The following is a 23,891-nucleotide window of genomic DNA, read 5'->3' as shown; positions in this document are numbered from 1 at the left end:
CAGAGGAAGCAAAGAAAAATTTGAAGGAAGATTGAAATGACTATTTCAGATTCCCAAGAGGAGAGCTAGCTTCTGTTGCCCCAAGTAATAACAATATTGCTTCATTTACTTTGATTGTGAATTTCAATTTTGTGATACCTGATTTTCTTTGCTTAGCCTCCAAATGGCTAGGCAACAATTCTATGCATGACTGCAGCAATTTTGTTTCTGTATCCTGATAATTACATCTCTTTGATAGAGCGTGTTTTAATAATATTTGTAGATAAGCTGAGCTGCCATCAAACCCATTGAGACTGGGTTTGTTCTCAGCTTTTGATTTTAGTAAGTGCAGGCATGGAAAGGCAAGAACTGAAGCATCAGCTCAAACAGGAATGAGCTCCAATCCCTCTTCCCAAAAGCAAGAACTTTGAGAGATGTGGCAATCCCAGGGAGCACACAGGGCCACCTTCACCTTAGTTAAACTCCTCCACTTCTGTCACTCTCTTGTCTTCCATTTTAGCACCTGTTGAGCAGACAGAAGAAGAAATACTTGGGGGAAGAATGCCACGGGAAGACTTCCTTGCAGAACATTTTTGTTTCGTTGTTCGTTAGCAGGTAGGCGACAGCCGTACACATCAACGTGGGTGAGCAAGCACATGGGGCTTTCATGGAAGACAGAGCGCCAACGTTAATTCCCAGGAGACTCATCTCACTTACGAGACGCCCACGTTCACACCGCAATCACAGCTGCACCAGCTACAGTCGTCTTGGAGCCTCTGCTCCCAAGATGCTGGTTAAAGATATCCTAAATTGCAATGCCATCTCCCATTATCCCAAGTCCTCTGTCAACAGACTCAAAATCAGGATTTTCTATAATAATGGAGAGATTTACCAACACCTTTACCACCAATATCATCTGCCAGGAAAGCTCTTTTCATCATCTGTTTTAAAATATATATTAGTCTGATCACTTATTCATAATCAACTTCATAAAACAACAGCACTGAAGACCAGCTATTCAGGAGCTCCTGATGTTTGTAATTTCCTTACAGGACCCTTTAAGAGACAGCATCACTGCATTTAGAAATGTCACATTAAGGTTTCCAGTAGCTTCAACATTTCCCATTTCATTACATGAAAGAAGGGGTGGAGAAAGGAGGAAAACATATTTCTGCTCCACTTACTTGACAAATGCAAGAAACTGCATATAGATCAACTGACACAACCTCTCTGAATCTTGCTGAAACACACAAACAAATCAAGATCAACCCAGGCAACTAGAATTTGCTGCCGTGGTTTGGGAAAATGGTTTAAAACTCAGAAGGTTTTGGTTGAATGTTTCCAAATGAATAACTGTGCACAAGCACACAGTGAATAGCAGATTTCAGAATTCAGTGCCTATCAATCTACACCACTTCAGCGGTAATCAACAGATTATCTTGGTATGACAATTTAGCTACAAGTCTCAGCCTGGAAGCACTTCCCTCCCCCCTACACCTAAATCACAGTCAGAAATGCTCTGAAGGAGATTAGGGAGACAACTTTGCCAAGCAAAAAAGCTGACCTAAACGTGTTCCTGTTTAAGTAGGTGGAGGTTCTAAATTTGACTGAAATGGTAATGTTCAGCCCAGTCCTTTTGTGTCTCTCAAGATTTGTAAGAGCTTTTAAATCTTCTCATTTCTTTTAAAGCAGGTTTTACTATCCCTAGAAATATTTTCTGCTCTTAACCTTTTTGCTATAAACATACTGGCAAACTGCACAAAACATATTCTGCTGAATCTAGAAAAATGACAGGGTTTGTGCTTCACCTGCTACATCTGAAAAAAGCAACAGCTGCAGGTGATGCTCTGGCTTGTGCCAGCACTTGGTAGTAGTGTTCTAGTGTACAAGAGGGAGGGTTGCTTCATCGATGTGCTCTGTAAGCTTTTACACTGTAAGCAAGGAGATCCCAAAATATAGGCTGCAGCATTTCTTATTTTCATCCATACAACACCGTTAAATCAAAGGGATTTACATGGATTAGCGAAGGACAAAATTGGCCTATTTTAGTAATTGTAAAATGACATTAAGATTATAACCCATCTCACACTCCCAAGATTAATTACTTCCCAACTCAATATATCAAAAAGTTCTTTCTGCCTAACAGTCATGCCAAATGAAAATAAAATAGTGAGGGTATTTTCCTTTTTTATTTTCTTTTTTAGACACAATGCATTTTAAAACTGGAATAATTAATTGTTTAATTTTCTTTAAAGAATTAAAAAGGAGCACAGGCTATTATGCTTGGTTAGAAATATCAAAGAGTGGCTGCTGACAGCTCACTGAACCCTGAACTGTGACATCACAGCTGGCCACAATGTAATTCTTTTTTGGAAGATGTAGCTCCCTTAAACACCGGTGAGGTTGCTGTTCCTCCCCATCCAGCCGCTCCTGAGATTCTCACACCTGAATAACTGCGCCTGTATGGGAACATTCCGATAAAATGTCACAGAGGTTTTGAAATGATAACCAGAAAACACACTGTGGTATTAGTTCTGCTTAACTTTATAAGAGCTTGAATTTTAGCTTTTATTAGCTTCTGCAAAGCTGAATTTCCCAGAATGATGTAACTGCTGTCTCAAAATAATCTGAAAATGTTTTTTTTCTGTCCTCACACTACAGCTCTACATCTCCCCTATGCTAAGCTATGTCTAGAATAGCTAATCTGAGATCAACTCACACATTGGTTTCTAAGGGACACAAATATAAAATAGGCTGAAGGATACCTAGGATGACGCAGAGAAACGTGTTTTGCACACACAGGGACACAACCACTTTGGCATCACGTAAGGAATCCTCAGCCACCAAAGGACACGTGGCAGCTGCCTGCCCGCACACTGCTCCCCGCGCGTGGCCTCCGCACACCAACCGCGCCCAGCCCAGCCTGCAGCTGCAGAGCATGGCTCCGCTGGAGCTGCTGACAAACAAAGGAGTTACTCGCTGTTAGTCCACTGAAGAGTGCAAAAGGCAACAAGTTCTTAACACAGAGCCCATGAGGACACTTGCTCAAACATCCAGCTGCAAGTGCTGGTCGGGGACTGTAGCTGAGGCTGTGACAAGACCCACGGCAACTCAGGCTGAAGGGGTCCCGGTCCACACACAGCATCATGATCCCAACGTGGGACACTCTGACAGCACCCCGAGCTGAACTCCTGGGAGTTGTACACCTAGATGTGGCCTTTTCCTCCAGAAGGCAGTTTATTCTGCCTGCTTTGCTTGAAGCTGTTTGCACCCATCCCTCCATCAGCAAATGTGAGGGCTGGTTTACAGCCCCTGTCCGGAGAACTTCATCTCCACAGGGCTGCATGTGCACTACAGTTTAAGCACTTTGGGACTGCTCAGAGTGAAATGCATAAAATGCTAATGTATTACTAGACTCCTACAATATTTTTAAATAGCATCTCTGGTATATAGAACTGTTTTACAAGCAAGTGAGTGTTCCATGACACCAAAGATTTTTATTTTATCTTTTAAAGTTTAAATATCAGTGAAAAGTGGGTGTAGATAGGATCTGCCAGCAGCACAAACAAAATGTACGAATCCAGACTAGAAATGAAATGATCTCTCCACAACAGGGAAAGTAAGGCAGCACAACAGAAAAATATTCCACAAGACACAGCACCTTGAAAGTATTGAACAAGCAAGTAGAACAAAGATTTCAAAGCACATTTGGACATGTGCTTCTTCAAGCAACATGTCAAAACCACTACCTTCTCCTCCCCTTCCTCTTGACAGATGGTCTGACTGGGCCCAAAGCCACACCACCAAGCTGTGATCTTGGCAAAACCCACAAGGTAAATAAGGCTGGGCACAAAGTACAACTGGATGGGAGGCATGTGAGTGCTGAAGGATGAGATCCTCGCGATTCAGACAGCAGCACAAGCTCATCTGAAACAATGCTCCGGCACAGGGCCAAGAGTGCTCTAGAGGAAAACACTACATAGCGAGGGGCTGTATCCATCTCCAGTTGAGGAGTTGTTTAAAAGGTTAAACACTTTTCTGTTTAAAAGGTTAAACACTTCAAGTTTCCTGGGCAAATCCCAACTATCTTTATTGTATTTCAAACTACTACTACTACAAAAAAAAAAAACCAACAAACAGCAAAATCTCAACATTTATTGATTTTTGTTTTCTTCTGTGCTGCTAGAGTGGTGTGAAGATGCAAGAAAACACTACCATGCTGTTTTTCAAGACAGGATGTGCTTCATGGGTTCCAAACCACCTCTACATGGGCTTTGTAAGATCAGCTGATCCCCTCCGAGCTAAAAAACACCGAGGAGATGCCAAGTCACATTGTTTGGGAAATTTTTTTTTTGTTTAGTGTTGTGTAATGGAACCATCTGCATGAATACCAATCAATAATCAAAGCCAACCATGGCCAGATGACAAATCCCTCTGCTTCTGCAGGTTTGAATGTCAAATTACCAGTACCATTTGAATTCTGATTAATTTTTAACTTCTGATCAAAGCTAACATAGCTGGGAAGACAATGCTTTCCACGCTCCGCCTTCCCCCCTCCTCACCGCTCTGAAATCATCTGTCTCAAAGCCAGAAGTCTAAATGGAGTGTAGGGCAAGTTCAAAACAGGGAGGGTTGCTGGGAGTCTACTGCCAATTGCACTCTGCAGTCACAGCCTGCTCCCACAGCTCCATTAGCTGCCTGCAATCAAGGGCAGACAACTCAGTCCTGCTTGCTGTCCAGGCTTAATAGGTTTGGCTAGTTAATGAGCAATGGCTAGATTGCATTCCAAGACTTCACATAATTTGTAAAGCAATTAAGTGTACACTTTTTGGGCTCCTAGAAGAGCCCAAGAGTAGCACCTTGTTCTACTGAGAGGATAACTGTAAGGCACAATATTCAAAACAGAACAGTGTGACACAATGGGAAACTGTCAGAATATTCACCTTCTCCAAGCATCACGCTGAATGCATCGTTCCTTTTCCACAAAGCTCTCAAGAGCTCACTTACCTGTACACTCCTGGATTACAGATTGCTCTTAGATGAAACCAAGAGCTGTAAGCCAGCTGGAAGCATCTCAGTGCTGACAAAGTAGGCTTAGGAGCCATCGAGTTAACAAAGCAGATCTTTAATCTGAAAGCCACTGCAAAGGCAGGGTTCCTTTTCACATGTATACTTTTTACACATACTCCCACCAGAGACTGCAAGGCTCCTTGCAAACAACAGAACACTTATACCTAGATTTACAAAGCTCAAAAGCTAAGTGACTTGAGCCCTTAGGCATTCCTCACAAAAGCAGGACCATGTCCTTGGAGAAGGAAGCTACCTCAGAAGGCAGAACTGGGGGAAAAGCAAACATTTCTACTTGACTCAAACATGCCCATTCACCCCCCCTGCACTCTTGCACTACTGCTCTGATATATGTACTGCTGCAGTGCCCCTTCTGCATGATTGTGTATTTTTAAACTCTTACTTCCAAGGCAAAGATCCTTTTGCTTGTTACAGGAAGGCAACTTCTCTGGCAGTACAGAGGATCCTCAGCCTTAAATGGCTGATTCAGTTTGGCCTAAGTTGGATCTTCCAGGGACTCTGAAAAGACAACTTCTACATCTGCAGGCTGTCTCTTCCATGCTCTTCAGCTGAACCTGAGGGAGAAAGGAGTCCTACTGGCAAGGATCTGTCTAAAAGATATGCTACTTCTACATTACACCAAATGTTGAGAGCCATGACCACTAAGCTAGTTAGTAGATGGCAGCCACACTGAGAGAGCATCCTCCTTCTCACGTATGAGACTTTAAAAAGGTTGGGTACTTACTAGTTTATAGCATCTTTACTAAAAAGGGAAGAAAACCAAGAAAATCTCCAAACAATCAAGGTCCCTTCGCAACCTATTTCTGCAAAATCAGGAATGAGATTCCATTCCTCTGAGCATATCCACTATCTAAACTGGAGATAAGTTTCAGGAGGAAAAAATCTTTACTCATTTACCAAAAGAACTCTTCACTAAACTTCCAAAAAAGACTTCTGCAACAACACAAGACTGGTCTTTTTGCTTTAAATGCAAAACCTTGGTATGGAAAAGAAGCACAGCTGAAGTGTTATACAATTTTTTTTTCTTCTATTATTCTCCATTTCCTTTGCACATGCCAGTCAAAACTATAAAATACTTGTGGGAGAAATGCAGAAGGCACGGTTTCACATTCCAGAAGATCTATTTCCATGTGCTGCATACGAGCCAGTCGACCACCCAGGAAAGCCAGGCAAACACACTTTGGCCCACCAGTGCTGCAGTTGCTGACGAGCAGCCCTTCTCTACCAGGGCTTTGCCCCATATTTCCTATGAGAAATAAGCATCAAGCCTGTGGCTACATCACCTCTAAGTCTGCCCTGAAACAGTACTGACAAGCAGACCAGCACTTTCTCCTCTTGAGAAGTGGTGCCAAGTGCTAAAATATTTTTTAAAATACTGGCCACAAAAAAGGAAATTAAAAAGGAGTAAATAACCTTAATACAGAAGCCTGTTATACTATCACCTGATTATTTGTCAAATCCTTCCATCCTATCCCTTTGCCCTCCATCACAACACTTTCAGCCCAGTTTTTTTCAGAGAAATGAGAGTGAAGTTGGGTCATGTGTAGTCTTGAGAAAAGGTATGACCAGGTATTTTCTCTCCCTAGGAACCCTGGACAATGTTACTTTCTTTTCATGCATCAATCACAGAAAAGATTGGTAACTGTTTCAGAGTCACTAAAATTTTATCAGTCCCTGAGAGGCCAAGCTGGTTGAGAAACTGCTGGCTGGAGCCACTGAAGTAGGCACGACTTGCCTTCAACAAAGCAGAAGGCATTTGGTTTTAGTTAAAGAGGTAAAGGGTAGTAAAACTCGGCCAAGTATTTATTCATTGGACCGGAGTGCCTGCAGCAAGAGAGAAGGGTGAGACGGTGTAAAGTTTTTGTAATCCCAACCTTGGAAGAGAGGCAGTTGAACTCTGGTTTCACTGTTGGAATAAGACAGCACAGAAAATCTTTGGTATGTGCTGTAGAAATGATGATTTATAGAAGCAATAGGCTGTCAGTGTGTGTGTAAAACCAAAAGAGATCTAAAAGCTCTAAAAGGCCTAAAGCTTTCCCAAGACAATACCTTTTCTTTAACCTGTTGGCCATTACCTTCTGCCAGTTCAAGACAGTCAGGAGCATGAGGAAGCAATAAGCCACCAGTGAGATTGTTGCTTTGCAGAATGATACTCTCAGTTCAGCAGTGGGGAATGCTGACTGGGCATCATTGAAGCATACCCTTGGACCTCTCCAGCTTTAAATAAATAATTTTAATAAAAGTTACAAGATTTAATGGAGCTTTACGTAGTCTTGACCCAAATATCCACTCAGTGGTGTGGCTACTTGATAATACTTCAGTATGTGCTAGCTGTGAATTTTTTGGCCCTCAGTCATGTCCCCCCCCTTGGTGTGAGCATAACATAACAGGGGTGGGCAATGAGAAACCCCCATCTCTGGAATCATTTCAACTCTGATGAACAACACTGATTTTCAGTTCATGGCAGAGCACAAAAAACATGGAGGTCCATCTGAGGATGCTGCAGAGACTCACTGCATGTGTGGCAGAGAGCAAGAAAAAACAATGAAGAGATAAAATGGGATAACCTTGCAGCGTTTAGCTGGGACTGTCAGGCAACAGTTAATGCTGAGGAATCTTGCAATTCTGTTTATGTTCTTTCAGCACAAGCAGGTGTTGTGAAGCCCAGGATGGGAGGGGCATGCAGATAAAAAAAAAAGAGGAACCACTTTTTTTTCTTGTGTGCGTGATCTATTCTGATGAATCTTTTTTACCGACAGGTTCCCTTCCTGGAATCAGCACGGATGCCCAAGTGACACTCTGTGGCTCTCTGATAAACACACAGCATACCTCAAATGTCTAGGTTATGTTGCCTGTTTGTAGTGGAGGTTTTGATGGAAGATCTGGGGTTATTAAGTAATTTTTAACAGAGGCATTATTAAAACCTCCCACCTTTTTAAAATTCAGATTTATCTGTTTGAAGTTTTGTTATTTTCATGCTATTATAGTCATGTGCTGTAATGCTTACCTTATGAAAAGTGAGATATAAAGGACATATATCCATTGACACACATCTCATTTCTTCCCTTGGACACTTTGAATACAACTGTGCACATGACTTACAGTGACAGATTTTGTACAGAGGAATGCTCTAACCTGCAGATTTCCCTCCAAGTGCTGCTGCTCCTTGTCCAGTGCCATAGCCACCTCTCTCCCTTTTTCTGCAGGTCTTTGTTACTCAGCGTCAGTGTCACTGGCTGACACGATTAGTGTGGCTGACTTATGTCACTGCTCTAAAGGAAACAGGCAGAGGGCAAAGGGAAAAAAAATAAAACACCCAACCCAAAACCTCTACCCATGTTAGGAAAAAGAAAAGAAATCAGGCTCAAAGACCTATAATCAGCCTCCCTCTTCCCAGTTATAGAGAAGTCTGTGCACTGCAACAGACATGGCATTTCAATCAACTCCTATACCTGGAAAATTGGTACACTTCTTTTCCTGGAGTGCTTCAGTTCCCAGACATTGAAGGCAAAGGTAGACTGGGGGTGGGGGGAGGGAAGGGGAGGGAAGAGGATATAAAATGGTTAAAACCAACCAAACAAACCAATACAAACAAAATAAAAACAAACCACCAAAAATGCAACCCAGCATCAGACAGGAGATAATGCCTGACCTGTGATTCAGCAGATTCAAATGCTCAGAAGTACAACAGCCTGTGTGCACTACCAAAAGGCAGCAGCAGTCTATTACACGTATGGATTTGCAGCACTTTCTCAGCACTAATGATGTTACCTCATTAAAAGAGATAAATGCCTTACTGTACTACCAAAAGCATCTGCTCCTTCCTTTTCACCTGTTCTCCATCAGGGCAGCAGCAGTGCAGTGAAAAGAAATCAAAATACAACACTAAACTCACTTAGAGCCACTTGCTAAGGTTGCTTTGTGTTGTTTTAATGTCAACGTTTTTATGTCATTCTTTAATGGGGTTATGCTATGCTTCCTACCAGGTACCTCTTCTCTTGACACTTAATCAGCATATCAAAGAAAACAAAGCCCTGTGAACCAGCATGGCCCACCAGCTTTCAAATGACTTCTCAGAAAATAAACTAATGTCTACTTCGTATAATTCATTCACTGTTGAGTAAAATGATGCAACTTCAACCACAGCAGGTGAATTAGGCAAGGGGGTGACAATGACTTCTGTCTACTAACACCTCCGACACGTTGCCACGCTCAACACAACAGTTTTCTTCCAACAGATTCCTCTCTACATGCAAAGGTAGCAGTTTACAATAATGAATGTTTTATGCATTATTCCTTTGTGTATAGGGTCTCCCAAGTACACATTATTGAAGTCTATTAAAGCATCTATTTAGCAGAATTACCAACGTGCCTTTGGGGAAATTATTACAATGAAGCTGTACTGGTATTTAAACTCCAGTTGTTTAACGATCTTTTCCTAATCACCAATCCAGGTATCAACATTAAAGTGCAGTCAGACTTCTTCCAGTGCAGCATAAACCTGTCTATGAGCTGCTTATGGAAATTCATCTAAAAGAATCAGTATTTCAGCTTGGCATGTTTTTCATAATTAGCCTCAGACAGCTTGTGCTTTAAAATAATAGGAACTCCTTCCTGATCCTCTTCACCAAGCAGAGCCCTCTACAGTTAAACCTGGTTACAGAACCAATTAACTATTTAAAACCACAGTGTTTCTGTCAGCATACCAATATCTGCAAGATACCAGCCCATTCAAGAAAAATTTGGCCAACAAGGTCCTATTCTTTACAAATGGCTTTTCTATGAGAAAAAAACCTGTCCTGGGTACAAGGGATGGAGCAGTCCAAAAGCCGCCTAAACCCAGTGTATGCCCAGGTCCCTCCTCTGGTCCAGATACAACTCAGAGTTGAGTAAAGCCACAACAGAGCAGTTACTGTTTTTGTGCCACTCAGACCATTTCCCTTGCTCATTCTGCACAATACAGCTCTAGCTAGCTACTCTCTAAATGTGCCTGTTTTTGTGGCAATAAGTCAAACTTGGTTCCAAATTTGTTATGTGTGTCAGTACCTGCCGTGACAAGAACAAATATTTTTCCAATGGGAAGAGTTTCATACTCTCAGGGGAAGAGGAAGTAAACTTCACCCCTCTAGAAATCACAGGATTCAGCTTCCTGGGGTGGTGTAGAAGGTCGTGGAGGAAACCCTTCAGGTTTCCTCCACGACCTTCAATAAATCACTGTGTTCCTGCCTTCATTTTCATTGGTATGAAGTGCTCAGGTTCTATCTATGGGGCAGTAAGACTCGCCAGCAAAGACAAAAGATGTCTTGTCCTTGCTAACAGTTTTACAACTTCAACACCAGTTCAATTTTCAGTCAACCGTCAATGAAAAAAACCCAGCATTGATTTATTGAAAAAACACTGACAACAATCTTGCAAAACCAGTGGTCACAAAACCAGAATATAAGTAATGGAGCTGAGGAAAAGGACTTGACATCTTATGAAGATGCTAAATTTAGGCCATCATACATGCATGTTTTGATATGCCAGAATTCAAATTATATGTCCAAATACAGATAAAAAGGAAGGACTAAAGTCATCACTGGAAGCTTGTATGTATACTAAAGATTCTTCTGACAAGTATGAGTCATATACTATCTGCTCTTCTTGGTTCTAAGGCAGGTCTGCACAATGAACTTGTTTCCACCAGGACCAGAAGTCCTTCAGGGAACAATCCTCAGGAAAAAAGCACAGCAAACAGGTGGGCATATTTTAGCCATACACTAATTTCCCTATAAATCAACGAACAAAAGCTCTTCCTTTCTCCACTTACAAACCCAGAGCCAAATCACCTTTCCTGTTGTATAATCTCATTGACATTGCTCAGGTTACACACGCACCAGGGTGGATTTTGTCCTTGGGGGCTCTGGGAGACCAAACCTCCCATAAATAAGAAAGGAAAAAAATCTGTTCACCTTCACTGAAGTGGGATGAGGAATATCCCTTTCACCTAAAAAAGGAGACATATGTCTAAAAGACAAAGGGAAAATGCCACTAATTTCACTTCAGCTTGCCTCTCCATTAGGAAAGACTCTTATATACTTAAAAAGTTTTTCAGGCTTTTAAGGCTGTTTTACGCAAGTCCAGATCAGAAGCCCAGAAGTCTATCAGCTGTTGACTTAGAGAAGTTTCTGGTGTCTACTTCACTGTCATCCATCCTGTTTGATAGGGGTGATCAAGGCTGCACTCTATTGCCTGAATTTGTCAGTCCCTTTTCCTATCACTTACTTCTTTACCTCAACACAGTTTTCACAACCATGAGGTGAGATGCTTCTGCTGAGTTGTACAAAGTCCAACCCTGTCTTTAGCTTAGTTCGTTGTTGACTGGCTTTACCCCATCAAGCAGATTATGGTCAGCTTCATAAGCACCAGCACTGGCACGAGAGGGAATGGGGCAAGTCCTGGCCAAGGACAAGGTAGGAGGAGAAAGACAATGAGTGGTCGTAACCTGGACTGGCGTAGGCTGCCACAAAACCTCTAGTCCAGTAGTAGTATCAGAAGACACCATACAAAAACATGACAAGTACACGTTCTGGCATTTAAAACAGGGATATTGCAATAGGTGTATCTAATGTTCCTGTCTTGTTATGGCATTGTGTTGATCACAGCAGAGGACAGATCTCACAAAAGCACCTGGCAATACGATGTCACGTCTATTCCACAGCACTGGGCGTAGACCATCATTTGTTATTATGGCAGGTGGACCAACAGCCACCCCAGCCAAGCTGTCACTTTGTCTCTCCTGCCACCTACTGTACTGAAAACCAAAATATGTGTCACCAACTCACGTGCATTTCCGCTTGTGTTTGGAAGTAACAACCTTTAGTTCTTGTAGAAATGCCGCTGCATGCATATGGGAACTCCCTGCTATCATCACTCCTTCAGCAATGCTATCCAGGGCTTCCTCTTGAAGGCTAACTGCAGCACTTGGAGCTCTACTTAATTCACTAATGCTTCAGGGTTAAAATTAGCATTAAATACTAAAAATTCTCCAGAGTTTAGAGTGCAAACCCCTCTCTCCCTTTGCCCCATGGAGAATTAATCACAGAAGATTTATTTTAAATGACGAACAGGCTACGATACCCCACAAACCTCTGCCCCTTAATTTTCTGTTGCGTCCAATGACAACACTCACCGGGGGCAAAACCCAGCAGAAAAGTAACTTCCCACTGAGCGTATGATTGTCAGCCTGTGGGCAGGGGTGAAACTCCGGCTGCACTTGAGCTGCACAACCAAATGAGTGTCACCCAAGAACAGACCTGCCCCATGCAAGAGTCTGTTTCAGATCGTGGGTTACCCTTGTCCTTTTAACCTCTCGCTCTCAAAATGCCATCTGAGCAGGTCTGGTTGTGCCACCCATACCCTCAGCAGCGCAGCGCTACCCACAGCGTCCTCCCCATGCCGTCCCACTGCCTACAACATCACCGCTGCAAAAAGGACTCCACTGATGCTTGTGTCTAAGCAGTGCATCCCAGAAGAAGAATTCTTTAATCATAACTATCTGGGTTCTGCCATCCTTCTGGATGCCATTAACCATAGTGAACAGCATGAAGAAGGACAGCAGCGAGTCTGAGCTGGTCCAGACTAGTACAAGCTCATTACAGGGGCTTCAAACCAATTCACAGTACTAGTATGTGGAAGCCAATTAGCAATCAACTCAAAATCAAACAGACAGATATCCCATGTTAATTGTCCCAGAATTATCCCATGCCATTCTCCCAGAATCCACAACAAGTTCATTTTTCAGTATTTTATTATTAATTTTGAAAAGTATTCAAACAGATAACAACAAGCTGCATTTTGCAATAGAAATCTCATTACTTTCTAGTAAGAAGCTACCTTGTGGGTGTGGGTTTATTTTCCCATGTATGATATTCCCTTTTACCTAATCAACAGCTCGAGGCTTTATGACAGCAGCTATCTTTGATAAAAGGAGTATTGTGATGAGGGAGGAAGATGTCCAACACTTGCATGATCCAGTAAGCAATCAAATGTATTTATTTATGCTGTGACCACAGTAATCAAGAGGTATTAAAATGTGGAACAGAGCATCAGTTAAATGCATTTTAAATCTGATTTTTCCCTGGTTGCGGTAAGGAAATTGTTGACTAGCAGGACTCTTTAGGGTCTTTACAGGCTGCAATTAGTGAAGCAGATACAGAAGATAAATTGCTTCACTCCTGCAAAAGCAAGCCTTATTTTTGCAAGTAATAGTGGGCCTTTCATCTCAGCACTTAAAATTTGACCAAGTGAGAAAAAACCATTAATATAATTCCACTCACTCCCAGATAAACTTCTCTGAAAAATGAGGACATTTCTTCTCCTTACACAAATCCGAGAAGGCTATAACTAAAAATATTTTTGTAACACACAGAGTTCAGTATGAACACTGGAAAACAATTGGCAAGAGCAACTGGAGTGTCTAATCCCAGCTATTTAGCCACCAAAATGCTTCAAGAGTTGTGATACATCCACTTAAAAGCCAAATATGGCTCACAAATAGCTATTAAACGTGAATGAACTTATCAAGAAGCAAGAGTATGTTCTCATTAATTGTACAAAGGCTGCAAAGAGGTTAAAAAAAAGACATTTCAACAGCATCTGATCAGTAGTGACTTTCACTGACACCAATTTAATTTATAACAAAATCAGGGTAATAAACTAAAGGATCACATTAGCAGTTAGTAATGCTACAGGAGCTATCAGTGAAAAGCTAATGAAATGAACAGAGCCTTAAAACAACTTGGTATTTTTTAACACAGACTTGAAAACCTGCTACTGAAAAGGCACTGTCAGAGGGTGCTTGGGCATACTCGCTATTAACTTTCAGACAACTTTTAAGGTTCCCTAAGGATGCTCCAAGGAAATTCAAGAAGGCAATTTTATACACAAATGCTGTCTAAATTGATGTATCACTTAACAAACCTGCAAAGTTTAATCTCTGGAAGAACTTTAACCTCCTCTGTGCTTGACCACATGGAAGGCAAAGAGATTTAAGCTTGTTTGGTCTATCGCCGACAGAGACTTTCTAACAGAAATGGAAACTGGATGATAAACAGGTAAAAAGCTGCTCCCAGAGTTTCTCTTGCTTTGAGAAGAGTGAAGCCACTGGGAGATTTGGGAGCAGATTCTACAAACAAGCTGTTAAGAAAAGCCGCGATCCAGAAGGCTTGACAGGAGGAAAAGGGAAGCAGGGAAATCACAGTTAATGGGATTTGGCTGCATCCAGACAACAGCTAGGTTTCAAATACATTACAAACAGTCCTGCGCTTCACTGCTGCATCAATTCAGTGCTGGATGAGAAAAAATGTACATAGATTTAAAGCTCCACAGAAACTTAGATTGATCTGTTTAAAATAAATCTTGTCTCTCCCCTGAAATGCCCTCTGGATGAAAACATGACAAAGAAAATTGCCACCACTACACTATAACTTCTATAATTTTCTGTTAGGGGGAAGGCAGGTTAGGGATTTATTTATTTTGAGGTTATTTCCTAAGTCCCATAAATGGATATTTGCACCATTTACTTTAGATATCACTGCAGAGTACTATAAAGTTTGTTTAAGTTTTCCAAGGGATAGAATCACTATCCTGTCACATCGAAAGGATAATGTGACATCAAACAAGGAGGACTCCCCTCTTCTAGCACATAAAGAGATTGTGCCTCCCTTCCCAAGCCTTGGTGGGGACATCCTGCTTATCCTCCAACCTAGGAGGGAGAGAATTAGTAGTTTAAAGCCACTAATTGAAAGAAAAATTGCCATAGACAATGTCCTCTACCTTTGCAAACTGATGCCAACCATAAGACATGATTCAACAGGTATGAACTGCATACTCATCCCTCCTCAGATCCCAAAGGAGGCAGCGCCACAGTACGTGCCAGAATGGAAGAGGCCAGCAGCAGCAGAGAAATTTCTAGTCTAATCATGAGACAGACAGAAGAATGGAAACGATAGGAGAAGTGAGATAAAAGAATTAGGGGGCTGATAGCATCAACACACTTCAAGAAGAAGGAGAGGAAGTTGAGCGGCTGTGAAAGAGGGGGAAGGAAGAGTAAGGCTGATTTGCCCGATAGACAGGTCATAAACAGTTCCCGAAACCTGCCTAGTCGGGCTGCTTGTCTGACGTACAGATGCAAAAAGCAACACATGTGGCATCTTTGAAGCGGAAAAAGGAGACGTTGAGGACTGGGGCACTCCGTAGGGGAATGAAAGACCTACAAGTCTTCTAAGTGCCATAAATAGAGACGAAGCTAGAGCTTTCAGCCAATAATGAATGTGAATAGTTAAAAAAGGAGTTTTGCAGATTTGTCCACAAAGACAAAAATCTTAAAAACGGGCTCTTCACAAATGCCTTTTCTTTTGGAAATCCCACACCCACTGCTGAGAGATTAGCTTTACAAAGTGAGAATTTAACTGGAATTGCAGCTCTGGGTAACAACAGGAAATGTTGCTCACAGCAACAGAAAATGTAGGATGATTAGGTTTTTGGGGAAAAAAGGAAAGAAAGTTACAGTAACTATGCAAACAGAATAAATAACAGAGCTGTCCTTCTCCAGAACCTTTCCAAGGATCTCAGAGCAATCTACAGCCATTCCCCATTAAAGGCTGCTGTGCTACAGCCACAGCTTATTGCACCATCTAGGTCCCAAGCCTGTCTGTACTCCTCATATTCATAGTTCTATCCCTCTGCTGATCCTCACACCAGACATCAGCTGATGCTCAGGGACCCCTTGTAGAACCCCAGCTGGGACTTGGGATGTTGCCAAGTGCTCCTTGTACATAAGTAACGAGGTGGCCTCATCAAGAGACAGACAAGACAAAGGGTTTCCACGGAGAGAGAAAACTCCAAGCACACAAGGGAAGGCCCTCCCCACACTGAACATGCTGTGCTCAGCGGCTCAGCCCGCAGAGCAAGCGGGCTGGGAAAGCCAGCCGTGTCTCAGACAAAAGTGTAAAAAAGCAGCAGGAGGAGAAAAAGGGAAAGACAAGGTCAAGTTAGAGGGAGGCAAGCTCCAGACAAACCCTCCCCTCCCCAGAGGAAAGCACCTCAACAGACATTGCTGTGGAGTCAGCAATGCAGAAGATACTACTCAGCAGGGAAACGTGTCATGTGAAAATACAAACTCTTGTTTACATGCTCCCTCAAGTTCCTTAACTGTTGCTGAGAATTTTAGGAAATACTTTGCATTGGACTTGTTTTATTGCATGTTTCCCACCAATTTCCAATTCCAGTTTCTACTTCTATTCTTAATTTTTAATCACCACTGGGACAAAACAGTAACATTTAGATACTGCTTTGCTAAGAAAACTGGAGTAACTGGGAGTTATATTAACAATACTTAAATACAGTCTATTTAAAGGTTTGAACGCATCTTGTTAGAACACTGCATAAATTAACCCAACCTAATTCTCTAGGATGTAACAAGATCTGAAAAGCTCCAAGTTTCATGTTCTCTCTTACCACCCACTTAAAAAACCAAAACCCAACATGCTGGGGTTAGCTTAGGTTGCAAACGAAAACAAAATTCACATTCAACTGAATAAATGGAATTTACTCCTTGATGCAACAAAGATGATGCCACAACTAGCTCAAAACCAAAGCAAGAAGAGGTTCTCTCCCGCCCCCTCCATGCACATCCCCCCTCATTTTTGCTGTTAATGATGCCCCCCCAGCCTGTCTGCTCAGGATTCTTAACTGCTTGCTCCATCCCTCCCCACTGTCTGAAACCATCCCTGGATGGAGCAAAGCGTGCCCTGCTGCTGCTGGGCTCGCAGTCTCCCCTGCAATGCTTGCACTGGCGGCCAGACAAAGCAAACTCCAGTTGCATCACGGAGCAAACTCATTTTCCAGCAACCTCCCAGCCCGGAGTTTACCGCTACTGTAATCCGGTGCTGTCAACAACGCCGCCTTTGTTGCGCGCCCGTGTGCGCCGCTCGCTTGCTGGTCGGGTTGTTGTTTTGGGGGTTTTATTATTTCTTTTTTATTATTATTATTATTATTTATTTTAAGGAGAATTTTTGTTTTAAATGAGTAATCTGTTTTCAAAAGATTTCTCCTCCGTGCTGGCTCCACCCTGTACTGTAAACGAGACATTACCTTATACAAGAATGAATCTGCTGCATTCCTCTGTCTAGCTGCCTCGCAGCACATTTCCTACGCTCACAGCAGCCCCGGCAGTGCATGCTCTCCCACCCCTTCCCCCCCACCTTTTTCTCTTTTTTCTTTCCCCTTTTTTTTTTTTTTTTTTTTTCCTTTTCACTGCCTCGCTGTGTTTTTGTGTAAATGATCTCACATGACTCAACAAATCCATCTGCCTGGAGCAGGCCAAGTTTGGAGCCTTCCCAGGAGGGAGGAGAAGAATTGCTTTGTGGAAAGGACCTGGAGCTTTGCCCTTTCTCTGGCTCAAATTACCCGCCTGTCAGGCCTGACGGATTTGGCTAAAAATAAAAGGAAGCGGGCCGTGAAAAGGAGATGAATGAGCTCAGCAGTTCCTTAGATAACATGGGGTCTGGTGTCGCCCAAAGATCCCAGAGCAGGAACTTCGGATGCCGGACATGTAAGTGTGGTGCTGCAGCCTCAGTGAACTCGGCTGCTTCAGGACCAAAAAAAAAAAAAAAAAAAAAAGGCACAAAAAACCGGCTAAGCTAACTATACACTGTTGGAAATAAAGGCATTAAAGACACTCAGAGCAGGAAAGCTGCCTGCTGTAGATTTGGGCTTGTAAATGGGGAGATTTATGGGGCTTCCAGAGGGGAAAGGGGGTGTGGGGGGGTGTGGCAGGGGGCCGTACGTGATGTCAGCCTCCCGCCCTGACCAGGGAGCCTCTGCATCCTTCCTGCAAATGCCTGCCCAGCGCCCACAGCGGGTATTAAGCACTTAGTTTGGCAATGTAATGACACACTGCAACAATCTGTAATGCGAGGCAGTCAGCAAAGCCCTGGCTCGAAAAGCTCTTTCTCCTAACCATTAACCATATGTTTGGCTCCGCCGCCGCCCAAGCGAGCGGGTGTTCCAGCGCACCATCTGGTTTCTATCTACACAAGCAACTGCAAAGCACAGAGTATTTCCCTCTGGAGCTGAGTCTTCCTCCCTGGCCCCTGATCCCCACCCAGTTCCCCGCTCCTCTGCTCCCCATCTTCCTCCTTCCACCCCTTTCTAGCGGCAACTACACCGTCCCACTAATGGCTCGAAGCAGTGGAGACCACAACCACCCCACCAAAGGTGCAGCAGAAGAGCTGTCTCGTGCTGCCCTCCGTGAGCTCACACGCCTACACATGTGTGTGTACACACACACAGAGGGACTGCATCCCTCATCACCGATGTCTGGGGTTATGACATTAAAACATAAGTGTGTTCTCGAGTGGCCCAGGAGCTGCTGCAGAGTCCATCACATCTTGCACACACACGCACATGCGCACAGCGAGCGTTCAGCTTGGATTACATCAACTCTGTGCCGACACTGCAAAAGGACTTCAAGAATGTACCTAACAACAAGAGGACCAAGAGCAGTTTTATCTCCTGTTCTCAAGCAGGGCTTTCTATGGACATCCGGTGTTGGTCCCCCATCCCACCAAAATAAGAACGTTCTGGGGCAACAAAAAAGAAATACAAAAGGAAAAAGAGAAAGATAAATGAGAGAGTGCTGAAAAGAAAGGAATGAAAATATTTACTTTTCCTGTGATAACTAAACAAGCTCTTTCTGAAACGATAAAAAAAGCTTTCAAGTGTTATATTTTAAAAGGCCTTGTACCATATGTTTGCTTTATGACTTTATGAATTCTAACTACTATTTATGTTTTTAAAGCACTTCCATCATTCTGTTTGTTTCTGAAGTACCTATGGGACATCAGCAGTAATTTTCCCCTCAGGTTGGCCAATTTAAGATTAATCATGACCTATTGCAAGAAAGTATTCAGGGATGCAAGCAATAGGATATTCAGCAAATCCAACACTTGCTCCTTTAAAGTAAGTTTATATTCTGCAATGAGTCACACATACAGTGTTTATCCAAGTTACCAGTGCTACAAGGGGAAAAAAAAGCCCATTACGTTTGCAAATACATACAAATCACAGCTGTAAGCACTCAACTGCTTATACTAGGACTTGTTTCTATGACTGGATATTGATTTTTTAAAATAATGTGTTATTATATCAATGTTGATACAGCAACTAGCTTCCTGGAATATGCAATTTAATACTAAAAAGAAACTGGTTTTAGGAAATATCAAATCCACACCCATTCACATCCTTTTTAAACGTCCTTCTTGGTTATGACTATAGCAATGCAACCCCACAACTGCTTTTTTCCTCACCATGCACCTAACGAAGAAAATGTACTTGCCAGTTAGAAACAGCTCAGTCTAAAGCAATAAGCTTTGCTGATCTCAATAAAATACTGCAGAGCTTCTTCAACTGTTGCTAGAAACCAAGAATCTACATTGGAAAAGATGATGCATATTTTTCAAGCTTCCTCCGTATGAGAAATCGGTGAAAGAAAAAGCACACCGTAGGCCCTTATCCCAGAATCACACAGGCGTGGGGAAAACCATATGCTTGTGAAAAGCCTGATGACTTCACTAGGATTGCCTAAGAAGATTGAGGATAGGATCTGCTCCCAATTACAAATGTGGAGTGCAATTAGCACTGTAAACTCCCCCTGCCTTCATTCTGCACTCCCTTCAGTGAGGGAAATAATTAAAATTATTAAAACCATAAGAGATGCATTTTAGCCAGGAATTTACTTTTCCTACAAAACAATATCTAAATATGTTAAATTCCATTATTTCAAGATAATACGTTGCAAACATTAGTATGCTTAAATATCACACATTAGGTCTCCTACAACCGTGCAATGAGAAATTGTCTTCACACACAGAAAACAACCAGCAGTCATTCCCTAAAGCAGTAAAGGTCTAGGTCTGGGTCTTTCAGCAGATAATGATCTGCTCTGATCCAGAAATCCTTTTAAAGGGGGAATTCAAGGGAAATATTCGTAGATTCAGGGTTCTGCAGTCTGAAGGGACTGCTGATCATTTGACCTTCTTCCATGAAACAGGCATGGAGCTTCCCCGCCTACATCAATGAAGCTGTAAGAGGTCAAAGGAGACAATCTCCTAGGGTTAAAAAAAAGCCCGTAAAAAAACCCCAACAAAATAAACAAAAAAAAAAAAAAAAAACCCAGTCTCAGATACAACAGCCTGACATAAAGCAGGAAGCTACTGCATCACTCCCCAGCACTGTGGGATCACCTACACCCTCTTATCTGGTCTGAATGAATTAACAGCCAGCTAGTAGGTCTTGTTATACCTTGTCACCTTCCTCTACTCCTCAGCCCCCGACAAAGGGTCACTGGCAGCCTGAAACCCAGCCAGTTTTAAAAGCTTAATAAAAAGTGGTGTCACATTATTACCTGAATCCACTGAGTCCTCCTGCCAACAACGATGTTTATGCAATCACATTTTTCTGTTTTTAAAAATTTCTCTCTTGCCTCATTGCTCTGTGTGAAAAACAAAACAAAAGAGAAAATTGATTAACTACAAGCAATTATCTATTATTTGCATTATAGCAGTTTTGCCGTAGATATTCAGGCCTTTTGTTTTCTGCCTCATCTCATAAAAACATTAATTAAGAAAAAGTCTTTTCCCCAAAATTACTCATTGATCAAACAGAAGCAACAGATACCAGTTTGGAGAGGCAGATGAGATACCACAGCCCACCACTGGTAGAGCTACACAGAAGAACACAGCTCTCTCATGCCCAAATCCTCTGTCCTCTTCCCAGGCCATCCTTCCTGGCAGCACCAGGACCAATGCCAACCAGACAGTGACACCAAAAGCAGAAATAAAGAGGGAGAGAAAGCTAATTAAATTTCTTTCAGTATCAACAGCAAATACATGCCACTAATAACCACAGCAGTGATGTAAAAATAATACTTGCAAAATTGCATTGACAGTAGATTACTCAATCATAAAGTTTCTACATACTCTGTACCTACAACATTATTTAAGTAGTGACTCCACTTAAAATTCTTAAAAGGGTCTTTTAGTGTCTGTGTTTACTCCTCGCTTCCCATATTAGTAGCTTTAAGCTTTAGTGTCAAATTCTCCTGCCAACCCACTTCATAGAAGACATTTAAATAAGGAAGAAAAAAGCCCATATGGTAGAAATCCAGCTAAGACACAACCTCAACCCCCCACCCCCAACCTCTCTGAATGGACAGAAGACACATGCTAAGCAAAGGAAACTGGATTTTCAGAACTGGAAATGCCATTAGTATTTCATTGCTTTCTCTGAAAGCAAATTTAAAAAAAACCTCTTCACTTAAAGAGATGCAACTCAACCATGTGTACATGGTCCCTTGCCTACCTTCACAGGGGCATACACAATTAAACCCAGACATAGCACAGGTTGGGGGATATGGCTGCCATACCCTTCCTGCATTTCAGGGCTCAGGCTTTTGGCATACTCTGTCCATTGTTGACATGGATGACTGACAGAAAGTTTTGCTGCAAGATTTTGGTCACAGCGGTCTGACTGAGACATTCCCAAAAAATCAGCTGCAAAGACGAAATTCTCACAATCTCTGGAACAGAGTTTAAACCTGGGTTTAGCCTGATACCACATGAGTCAGTGAACACAATCTAGTCCATGGCAGAGGAGAACAGAAGTGACCATTGCCTCTGGCATCTGCTGAAAATGAGGGTAGAGCCACCTCCCAAGCAAGGAGGGTCTCCTGATCCAGGTGACTTCCCTACTCCCTGGAGTTATCTATGCTCAAAACAGAGCAGCCAAGATCTGGGCCAGGGGATGGCAGGGAAAAACATGTCAGGACAAGAAAATTCACTTAATGGGGACAGAAAATAGGAGGGTTGGATGGGGAGAGAGCAGGAATTGGAGTTAGGCATGGAGAACTGCCTGCTGGCAGTGCAGCTGCAGCACTGCTGAAGAACCACGTCCAAGACTCTATGATGCCAGTGCACAATGCCATTTGTTTGCTTCCTGCAAAGTCTTTGGTATGCTGAAGGGAGAACGCTGAAGAGTTCAAGCACTCACCCCTGAGGAGGGAGGGCAATGTGTCAGGTGAGCACTGCCTGCTGCAGCTGCCTTCACTCTTGGCACACGGGATGTACCTGAGCTGTGCATCAGGGCTTCAGGGCAAGAGTGCATGACAACTCTAACAGCTGTTGGCAGCAAGGATGGCAGCCACCCTGACACTCCCTGCCACCCTCTCAGTGTCCAGGCAGATGAGCTGTGCCTTGGAGAGCTGCCACGCAGCTCTAGTGAAGCACTACACCAGTCATTTAAACTCAGTATCCCTCAAGTGGCCATTAACAATGAATTCCTAACCAACCTGAAAACCTTGCTTCTCTCAACTAAAAGTAATGAACAGTCACAGCAGAAGGGAACTGTATTTCCAGTATATGAAACACTATGGAATATAGAGACATCTCAGCAGCAAGGCTGTAACATCCTCAGAATCTTTTGTCCTCTTAAGTCTCTTCCTGCAAAGAGAAGTGGGGCTTCCCAAATCATCTGTCAAATACTGAAGCCTGACACTGGTAAACAGAGTAAGATCATGAGGAAATTACACACTTCTTCAGTAGGATTTGAGTACCATGCCATAAATAAAAATTTGGGCCAAATATGGGACAGCAAGGAACAAACAAGATGCTGAATAAGGATGTGCCCAGGGTTTGCAGCTACAGCTGGCAGCAGGCAGGCGACTTGCAGAAAGAGAAGAGTGTGATGACATACTCAAAAACTGTCCATGCATTTACAAGATCTGCACAAATCCATTTCATATCAGAGTGTCACTCTGAACTTATAGAATCATAGAATGCTTTGGGTTGGAAGGGACCCTAAAGATCAGCTGTAATGTTGCAATGTATTTGTGTATGAAAATAAAATTACCAGTAAATAGCTGAAACTAACTTCCTTGGATATTACACTACCTTAGACATTAATAGCTTATAACAGAGGACAGGTCTACAGTCAACTAAATGCACAACACAGGAAGACAGACCTTAAAGGTAAATAATTCAGGACTTGAATTCTTTAAGGTAAATAATTCAGGGCGCTAATGAATTCACTGACTGTAAATAGGGAGTTCCACTGTGAGGAACCCTCCAAACTGCCCTACATCCAGTCCTCAGGAGTGCAGAGCAGAAAACTGTCAGCAGAAACATGTCTCAAACACTCCTGGCTACAGCAAGACTCTAACACAAAAGAAGTCTTGGACAGGAAGAGATAGCTTCATAGACTTGTTCCAGTGCTCCATACTGTGACCATGGGCTGCTGAAAAGTACGGGCACTTTCAGAAACACCACTTGGACAAACAGTGAGGTGGCTGCGATGCAAGGAAGCTGACCCATGTTGCATCCAACAGAAGCATTGGAAAAACCCTTCAAGGGTAGCCAACATAGCAGTTTGGTCTAGCAGTGCTAAAACCACACAAGATTATGGGTGAAGCTGTAAGCCCATTGTTAAATATGACTCTGTAAATAAAAAGAAGCCAGACAACCCCCCCATGTACTCCTCACTTCACAATCTTTCTTCTCTATCCTCTTTGATTGAGTATCGCCAAGTGCTTTTATCCATACCTGGGAATTCCTGTGCATCCATCAAAAAGCATTTCAGCCAACCAAATCCCATCAACAAACCATAGGATAAATCCTCATAAATTCTTAAACTACCAGCAAGTGTCAGTCTTCCCAGCCTGCACCCTCTAGTACCAAGGAGCTATTTTGCAAGCGGCAACTATTCCTGACCCATCAAAGAAACTCTAC

At 42.6% G+C, this 23,891-nt stretch overlaps 1 protein-coding gene across 6 annotated transcripts in view; it reads right to left on the bottom strand.

Moving 5' to 3' along the window:
- The window catches only part of BACH2 (BTB domain and CNC homolog 2), a 180,894-nt gene that overhangs the window by 117,663 nt on the left and 39,340 nt on the right, over window positions 1-23,891 (bottom strand). For 5 of the 6 annotated variants that reach the window (XM_030235916.2, XM_050972025.1, XM_018918321.3 and 2 more), the window contains one exon: window positions 20,516-20,602. The gene's annotated coding sequence lies outside the window, so the exon portion shown is untranslated. Of the gene's footprint in view, window positions 1-451; window positions 503-20,515; window positions 20,603-23,891 lie in introns of all 6 variants that reach the window. The other variant, XM_050972024.1, reaches the window with a different exon arrangement.

Source organism: Serinus canaria, chromosome 3, assembly GCF_022539315.1.
Source record: "Serinus canaria isolate serCan28SL12 chromosome 3, serCan2020, whole genome shotgun sequence".
Taxonomy (NCBI): Eukaryota; Metazoa; Chordata; class Aves; order Passeriformes; family Fringillidae; genus Serinus; species Serinus canaria.
This window is presented reverse-complemented; position numbering and strand designations above follow the sequence as displayed.